The following is an 8,620-nucleotide window of genomic DNA, read 5'->3' as shown; positions in this document are numbered from 1 at the left end:
TCCAGCAATCTATGAAGGTTCCAGTTTCTCCACATCCTCACCAACAATTGTTATTTACTGTGTTATTCACTGTAGCCATACTCACATTTTCTTTTCTAATTAATGTTTGTATGATAAATTCATTTCCATTGTTTCACCTTCAACCTATGTATTTATATTAAAGTGGTTTTCTTGTGAACAGCATTAAATGCATCTTACATCATCTTATGTTTGTACATATACCCTCGCCCTTTTAATATTAATTTCTATAACAAATTTTTGAGAGCCAAGTTTTTGAAAATATGCAACCCTTCACAAATTCACCTGTCATCTCTGCTCAGGGACCCCACTACTCTTCTCTGTATCATTCCTGTTTTAGTATATGTGCTGCTAAAGTGAGCATTCTTACAATAATGTTCTTACTTGCCTTTAGCCCTACTAACTTATAGGCCTTGTGAGGGCAGAGATAATGCCTCATCTATTTATAATTGTCATTCCTAGCTTTGTGCCTGAAGTATTTGTCGAATGAATACATGAAACTTCATAGATTTTCACTGTACACATTTTATTCAGAGGGCTTATCCCATGGTTGTCAATTGGCTCTCAATTATTTTGTGTTGGAGGGACAGCTGAGAGTATTGGTTATACACTTGAAAGGGAACTGGATTGAACCCACTTTTTCCCAAAAGGTGTTTAATTAACCTTTCGATTCCATCAGTTTCCAACTGTTTAACAAATATTCTTTCTCCCAAGTCAAAGTTCTTTTTAGTCTGATATTTATGTGATCTTTTTCTGGACTGGCTTGACATCATGCTCATTTACTATTGTCTTATTCTGCTCTACATGATGCATTTTGATCAACTAACATTCCATCTAACAGATGTGTCAGTAAAAAGCTTTCCAGTTGCATTAGAAATAAATTTGGCACATGGTTGACACTGTTCACACACAAAGGACGAGGTATCTGGTGAACTGGTGTGTCATGGTGTCATAATGCAAAACAGCAAAGTATTTATTAAAAGAATATGTTAAAAAATTTTAGATATGGCAGTATCTGGAGTTCTAAAGAACATTTCATAGATGTTAAATCTGTATCTTTTTTGTGTTGTTGTTTTAGAGTCCGCTAAAGGATTCATCAAAAGTAATTTACAGTTAGAGGATCTGTTTTCATATTACCATGGAAGGAAATATAATTCAGTTTTAAAATTTAAATTATGGACAAAGCATAGACTCTTAATCCTGACTCATTAGAAAAGACTTAAATGAAAACAGCCAGTGTTTTTTTTTATAAGAGAATAGACATTGCAAGCTTTACTATCATCTAAATGTAAAATCTGTCTTTAATACCCTAGATTAAGTGGAATAGATGATTTTAAAAAAATAGGCATGGACTGTTTTTTACATAAAAAAATTACTCTGAATTGTTTTCTAGTTCTTTTCTATTTCTCTCACTTTTCGCCCAGCTCAAGTTAAAATTCCTTGAGGGTAGGAATCCTGTCTTTTGGTTGTTTGGTACTTTCATAGCAGTGAAAAGCGTAACATGCATACGTAGTAGGTGCTGATAAATGTTATTTGAAAGCATGCTGCCTCTCTGACAACTTCTGTTCTGCCCTTGCCCGGATGCCTCTTGCAACACTCTTCTTCCTGTATGGCTTTATTTCTTGTTCAGTCTCTGCTCAGATGTCACCTTGTCACAGAGGCCTTTCTTTACCATGTTGCATGAAATCTCAGTTGCTTTCTCCCTGGTCCATTGCCCTGTAGGACTTTTCTCCACTTAAGAAATGAAACTCTGATTTGTCTGTGGGCAGAATAAGAAAGTATGCAAGAAATTCTGACATATATTTAAACATGAGCTGAATTTGTGTTATGATGGTAATATAAGCTTTTGTGGAAAATTAGAAGCAGTATAGATAAAAGAAAAATTATGTTTTATCCTGCAGTGACATAAACATGCTTAACATTTAAATTTAACACTTTCCGGGGTTTTCTTTGTAAATATTAACTTATTTTATTTTCTACTTTCATTTCTGAAGTTTAGAACACAAAATATATATCATTAAATTTTTAATTTAAATGACAATTGAATATAATTTACCATTAATTTTAACTATTTGAAGATTGAAAAAATTAAAAAGGTGTGTAATGTGTGAAAACAGTTCAAAATGATATGACTGTTATCAATATACCTTTCTGTAAAAAAGTAAAAATACCATCAAATTTTCTTAAAGTGCATTAAGAGAATTAAAGATTTTAACATTATTTAATTGATATTGATAGATATTTTTTAAATTTTATTTTCAATTGACTAAATAATGATAAAAAATTTTATACAAAACAAAGTTTTTCTGTATCTTTGCCTCTGTCTTCTAGAAAATACATAATTTCAATTTTAAAAATCCAGAGTAAAATTAACCTATAGTATTTGACATCCTTAAAGTCAACAGAAACAGAGGCCAAAAGATTCTGTGGCATGTTTAATTACCAAAACTGACATACTAACATTCTGATTAAAATATTATTTCTATCTTAGCATTGCTTTTACAAGATTCAGTTTAGGTCAACACGGAAATGGGAATGAGAGAGAACAGTTATGATGACGTTTTGGCTATATGGTGCCAGTGAGAACTCAGATTTCCTTAACTGAACTCCTTTTCTTGTCTAATACGAGTCTGAGTATCTTATATTGATGCCAACACCTACTTTGCGGAATTGTTATGAAGACTAGAAATATTTACCAGTCAGGAATTAAGTACAATGCACATAGTAGACAACAGCACACAGGGACTTATTATCTGATGCATTCATTTGCAACTTAAGTTTTACTGTTTGCTCATATACTACTCCAAATTTGACTTTCTGTCTGCCTGCCTGCCCTCTCCTTCCTTCCTTCCTTCCTTCCTTCCTTCCTTCCTTCCTTCCTTCCTTCCTTCCTTCCTTCCTTCCTTCCTAAAAATGTCTCACCAACACAAGGTCTCAGCAGTTACTTATCCTTTAGAGGAAAGTGGAATGCTTGCTATTATGTCTAGCTTTTCTAACTGGTTATGTGACAGAAATTGTTCTTCTCTATTTTCCTCCTATGAAACAGAGATATTATCTGCTTACCTATAGCGATATAGTAGGTGGTTAAGAGAGAAGATAGTACTTGCAAATAGCTTTCAAAAATCTAAAATATTTAAAACTGTCTTTTCATTTTACACATTTTATCAGAGGTTATAAATTGGTGGCCCTAACTGAGACCCTGAGACTCTATTTGACATGCATATGCAATTTCCTTTAGAAAGAGCCTGTGTTCTCCAACTTACCATATTCTTTACAACTCCTGTGTTATTAGGCCATTTTATTAATTTTTATTAATTTACATTTCCAGTTGAATTATTACCAAGGTGAAAAATGAAAACTGATTTTTGTGGAAACGTCAAGTCATTACTTTGTGAAAACACTTTTGGGTTAGCGCATCCTCAGGGTTCTTTTAGCCATATCAACCAGTGTCCTGTTGTTACTTTCAAGCAGAACTTAGGAGGTTTGTGAGTTTGATTAGTAAAATACATAAAATTACCTTAATTATGAATGTAGGTAACAAACCACAGTAGTATTAGCAGTACCTACACGCCAATACTAATAGAAGTATTTTTTATCATAATACGGGTTTTGCAGATATCGTGAAAAACTGTTCATCTTTACTTTGAAATTAGAGTTGTTGTGAAACCCACTGCAAGATCGTGTTATCAATGTGTTATTCAAGAGCATACATTGCTATGTCACAAATGCATCCTAATACTATTTTGATAATTGTATTTCAGAATAATTTCTTTCCTTTGTATCTTTTGTAATCCTGTGTGTTTTAGTTCATGCCTTTAACAGCTTTCTTCTGAGAAGTACCTTGGCAAGAGAGAAATAAAATTAGAAAGAAAACAAAACAAAAAACTGAGGCTCTAAAACTGTGTTTCTTTATCCAAAGAAAGTTCTTATTAATGGAGAACAACATATGTATCAATTTGGACTGTCACATAATCTTTTCTATTCAGTGAAAGAAAACATATTGGAAATTATTATCTCCCAATTGCAAAATTATTCCTTTAGTAAATGTTGCTGTACTTAGCAGCACCTTTCTCACAAACACATTTATATGCACATTTTATCTTTTAACACACTTAGCTAAAAGAAGCACAAAATGCTTTAAAATTATGTATTAAGAATTTATTACACCCACCACTATATTTGCATAGACTTGAAAACAGCAAAGTAGCACCGTGTAAATCACTTACAATATGGATTTTGAAAATCTGGACAAAATATTCAAATGTAAAATTTTAAATAGTAGGCCTGGACTTTGATGAGTCTGTTACTTCAGAAATACACAGTTGTTCTCTGCTGCAACTGTCCAATTTATGTCTTCCACACGTTGGAGTACCAAGCAGCATTTTAACCTTCATGTCAGCTGCGAGCTTGTGCAAAAAAGCAGTCACTCTAGATGTGCCAGGTGCTTCTGTGTGTCATTGAAACTAGAAGTGTGAAGAGATTCTGTTCTGTGGCTTTCGTCTGATCAGAGTGTGAGCAAGGATTATGCCTCTGCTGAACAAATTAAGTTTTTTCTTACATGCTTCCCTGAGAATTGATTATCAGAACTCTTTCAAGAGAGCAATATGACATTAAAAAATAATCAAGCTATTAAAAGATAGTTGAAATACTAAAGGGTTTTATTTAAACTTTGTAATATTACCCTCCCCCACACCCACAAGGGGGAAAAAATCAATCGATATGGAGAAAGTATGCAGATATTATAATTTTATATCCCCAGCCTGAGTTTCTCCTTTTAACAACATATCCTATATAGGGTCTAAGAGAATAGTAATATTTTATACATTAATAATATTTTACATATTAACAATAATGTTCACCATTCATGTTAGATTATAAACTCCAAAATGTGGTGATCTTTCTTTTAGCCCATCATTCCAGTACAACATTGGAATGCTTTGTTGGTGAATGGATCCTAGAGAGTATCGTAGAACCATGAGGAATTGAGACAGGAAAGGGAAGGAAGCCAATAAATAGGCTACACAGTGGCTCAATACCCCTGGAAAATTCCAGAAGGGAGTGTGGGAAACATGTCAGAAGCTGGGATAGTGAGTTTCCAGCTCTCATCCATCATTGGCTTAAAGCTACTCTGGAGGCATTGATGCTACTGCGCTTGTCACTTTTTGTGGGTCTCGTGCACAGATCAACAGAAGAGGAAGCCCTCAGGTACAGACCCTCAAATGATCACAGGATAAGGCCTGCTATACCTGCAGGATGGATGAGCACAAAGAGGTTTGGGGGAACCTACTGTGCCTCCTACAATTGCCATACTAAGACATGATGAAGACCATTTTTATGTGATTCATAAAAAAGAAGTTACATGAGATTAGGAGAGAAAATCTCATAGCAATTCTGAGAAAAGTGTACTAAAAATTAAGAAAATTTACCTTCGAATGCTTCTTTAATTTTTGCAGTTATCATAATCATTTAAAGTTGTTCGCATGTTATTAAAAAAAAAACTTGGGAGAAAGTAGGTGGAAGTTACAGGACAAATACATGCAATGAGGAAAGGAAGAGGACAAAATTGCAATAGTGAAAGAAAGCAGAATCTGCTCAGTCTCCCACAGTATTTCAGCACAGAAGGCATGAAACAAAAACCAAGGGCAGATATCTCATCCTTCACTCCTACCATGCAGAACTTACACTGTGAAAATTAACAGCTTTTTGCTTCATCAGAATTAAAATCATACACAATTTGCAGACATACACTCGCACTTTGGAAATAGTTATATATATATATAATTTTGGAAAGAAATTATTCATTCTACAGACTCCATTGGAAAATGCCTGAGAATTACGGAAAATTTTTCACTGTGAGTTAAGAGTGTGTTTTAATTCTTTTCCTCTGACAAGAATATAAACTCTGAAATCAGGAACTCTTATTTTTTTAAATCATTTACTAATACAATGCCTGTTATATAATATTTACACTGTATGCTGTAGTTGAATGAGTGAATTTAGTTGAATGAGTTCAATGAGGTCGTTTCTATAATCTAGTGGCTCTTAAAGGGGGATAATGGGAGATGATCCCCCTCCCCCCATTTGTCAATGTCTAGAGAGATTTTTGGTTGTCACAGCAGAATGGAGGATGTTACTGTCATCTAGCGAGTAGAGGCTAGGGATGCTGCTAAATGTCCTACAATATACAGGACAGTCTCCACAACAAGGAACTGTCTATCTCAGAATGTCAACAGTGGCTAGGCTGAGAAACACTGCTATAATGCCTATCAGTGCTTGGTCTTTCACGTATTCTATTTACACATTATAAAATGTCCTACTAGTCAAGAATGAGGACATTGCTCTTTTGTCCAATATGAGTCTCAACTAATCACACATAAAGTTATTTGATTCATTTTCAAGTTAATTTGTGTGTCCAGAGTTTGGGTTTCTCCAGAAGCCAACCCAAAGACAAATAGTCCCACACATGTGGTTTTTGAGAGGTGATCACTGGAGATACCAGTAAGAAGTAGGAAATTCGAGGAAGGGCAAACAGGTAAGCCCGTTAAAAGTGTGGCATTATCAGCATCAAAAACCACAATGAGATAGCACCACACATCAGTTAGAATGGCAAAATTAACAAAACAAGAAACAACAAATGTTGGCAAGGATGTGGAGAAAGGGAAACCTTCTTACACTGTTGGTGGGAATGCAAACTGGTACAGCCACTCTGGAAAACAGTATGGAGGTTCCTCAAGATGTTAAAAATAGAGCTACCCTATGACCCAGCAATTATACTACTAGGTATTTACCCCAAGGATACGGATAGTGAAAAGAAGGGGCACATGCACCCCAATGTTCATAGCAGCAATGTCCAGAGTAGCCAAACTGTGGAAGGAGGCGCAATGCCCTTCAACAGATGAATGGATAAAGAAGATGTGGTCCATATATACAATGGAATATTATTCAGCCATCAGAAAGGATGAATACCCACCATTTGCATTGACATGGATGGAACTGGAGGGGATTATGCTAAGTGAAGTAAGTCAAGCAGAGAAAGACAATTATCATATGGTTTCACTCATATGTGGAACATGAGCAATAACACGGAGGACCTTAGGGGAAGGGAGGGTAATTCGAAGGGGGAGAAATCAGAGAGGGAGACGAACCATGAGAGATTATGGACCCCGGGCAACAAACGGAGGCGTTCAAAGGGGAGGAGGGTGAGGTGATGGGGTAACAGGGTGATGTGTATTAAGAAGGGCACGTGTTGTGATGCACACTGGGTGTTATATGCAACTAATGAATCATTGAACACTACATCAAAAACTAATGATGTACTATTCAGTGGCTAACTGAATATAATTTAAAAAATAATAGTGTGGCATTATCAAGATATTTACCACTGTGGGCAACTGGAGCTAGGTCCTACTGGAAGACTGAGTAGATTCCAGCTCAAAGGTATCCCAACTGAGAGGTGGGGAGGCTAGGGTATATACCTACCAACCCCCTTTCATCAGTGTCTGGAGGCTGCTTTCAGGGGCTTGGACTCTTAAGCACTTCTGAGTTTGGTTGAGTACCAGGTTGAGTACACTTCACAGCCAGATAAAGACTTTAGGTAGAGAATCACAGATGTTCCTATTAGGCAGCCTTTGGTGTGACAAGGAAAGGCCAAGAGGATCTGGCAGGCAAGGACAGTTACTTCATCATGAAAGGTCAGGTTTATGAGCAAATATGAGTTCATGTGGGGGTTATATAATTAAGATGGTTTGCAGTGAGTTTTTAGTAAACTGTTACTTTTCCTTTTGGAGATTCATTATTCCTGGATCCATATTATTATCCTTTTGATAGAATCACAGAATCTTAGAATCATAGAATCATGAAGCCTTTCAGTGTGTCTAACCCAACCTCCTCCATAACTTGGACAAACAGATATTTAGCTTCATTTTAAGCATTCTTGCCCCACTCCTTTCTAACTACTTGATTAATTTAATTGATCCTGAATCAGAAATAGTCTGTTTCCTTTTGTATTTTTACCTTTTCTTATGGATTAATGAATGTCAAACTGTCCTTGACATGTAGATCTAGTGCTTTCAGAAATACCTTGACATTAATTGTTGATTTATTTTTGGAAAACTATATTAAACCCAAAAGAATTAGCCAAATTCTATTCAGAAAATGGTGTTTGAAAGTTTCCATATTTTGTGTATATTTGTAATTTAAATATTAATGAAAGCATTCCATTAAATACTCATTCCAAATAGGTGTGTGATACTAATTTATAAGGAAACACAAAATTAGTTTTATAGAAACTTCTAAAACTAGTATAAATCAGCCCTCAATGCAATATTCATCTCTGTCCACACATTATATTAAAGTGTGCTAAAATGTATAAATTTAACCGTGATACATAGGAGCTGAAGGCTCTTTTACATGATTTATGGGATCACTGAAGGATTTATTTCTCCTCCCCAGTCATTTTTCTACCATCGTCTCAAGATTTATATTATCCAATCAGGTAAAGACCACTTTCAACCCCATTTGAATAGGTCATAACTTTTCTAGAAAGGTATATCAGATACTCGAGTGATGTTCTTTGATTTGACAAATCCTGAACAGGAAAAGT

The 8,620-nt window shown here is 35.2% G+C and overlaps 1 non-coding gene across 1 annotated transcript; it reads right to left on the bottom strand.

The window, feature by feature from the left end:
- Window positions 1-275: 275 nt before the first annotated feature.
- Window positions 276-382, bottom strand: LOC123799248 (U6 spliceosomal RNA). The gene has a single exon (XR_006781534.1). It is a non-coding gene; the product is annotated as a U6 spliceosomal RNA (small nuclear RNA).
- Between the last annotated feature and the right edge of the window lie 8,238 nt (window positions 383-8,620).

Source organism: Ursus americanus, chromosome 14 (assembly GCF_024610735.1).
Source record: "Ursus americanus isolate L20-20 chromosome 14, mUrsAme1.1.p, whole genome shotgun sequence".
Taxonomy (NCBI): domain Eukaryota; kingdom Metazoa; phylum Chordata; class Mammalia; order Carnivora; family Ursidae; genus Ursus; species Ursus americanus.
This window is presented reverse-complemented; position numbering and strand designations above follow the sequence as displayed.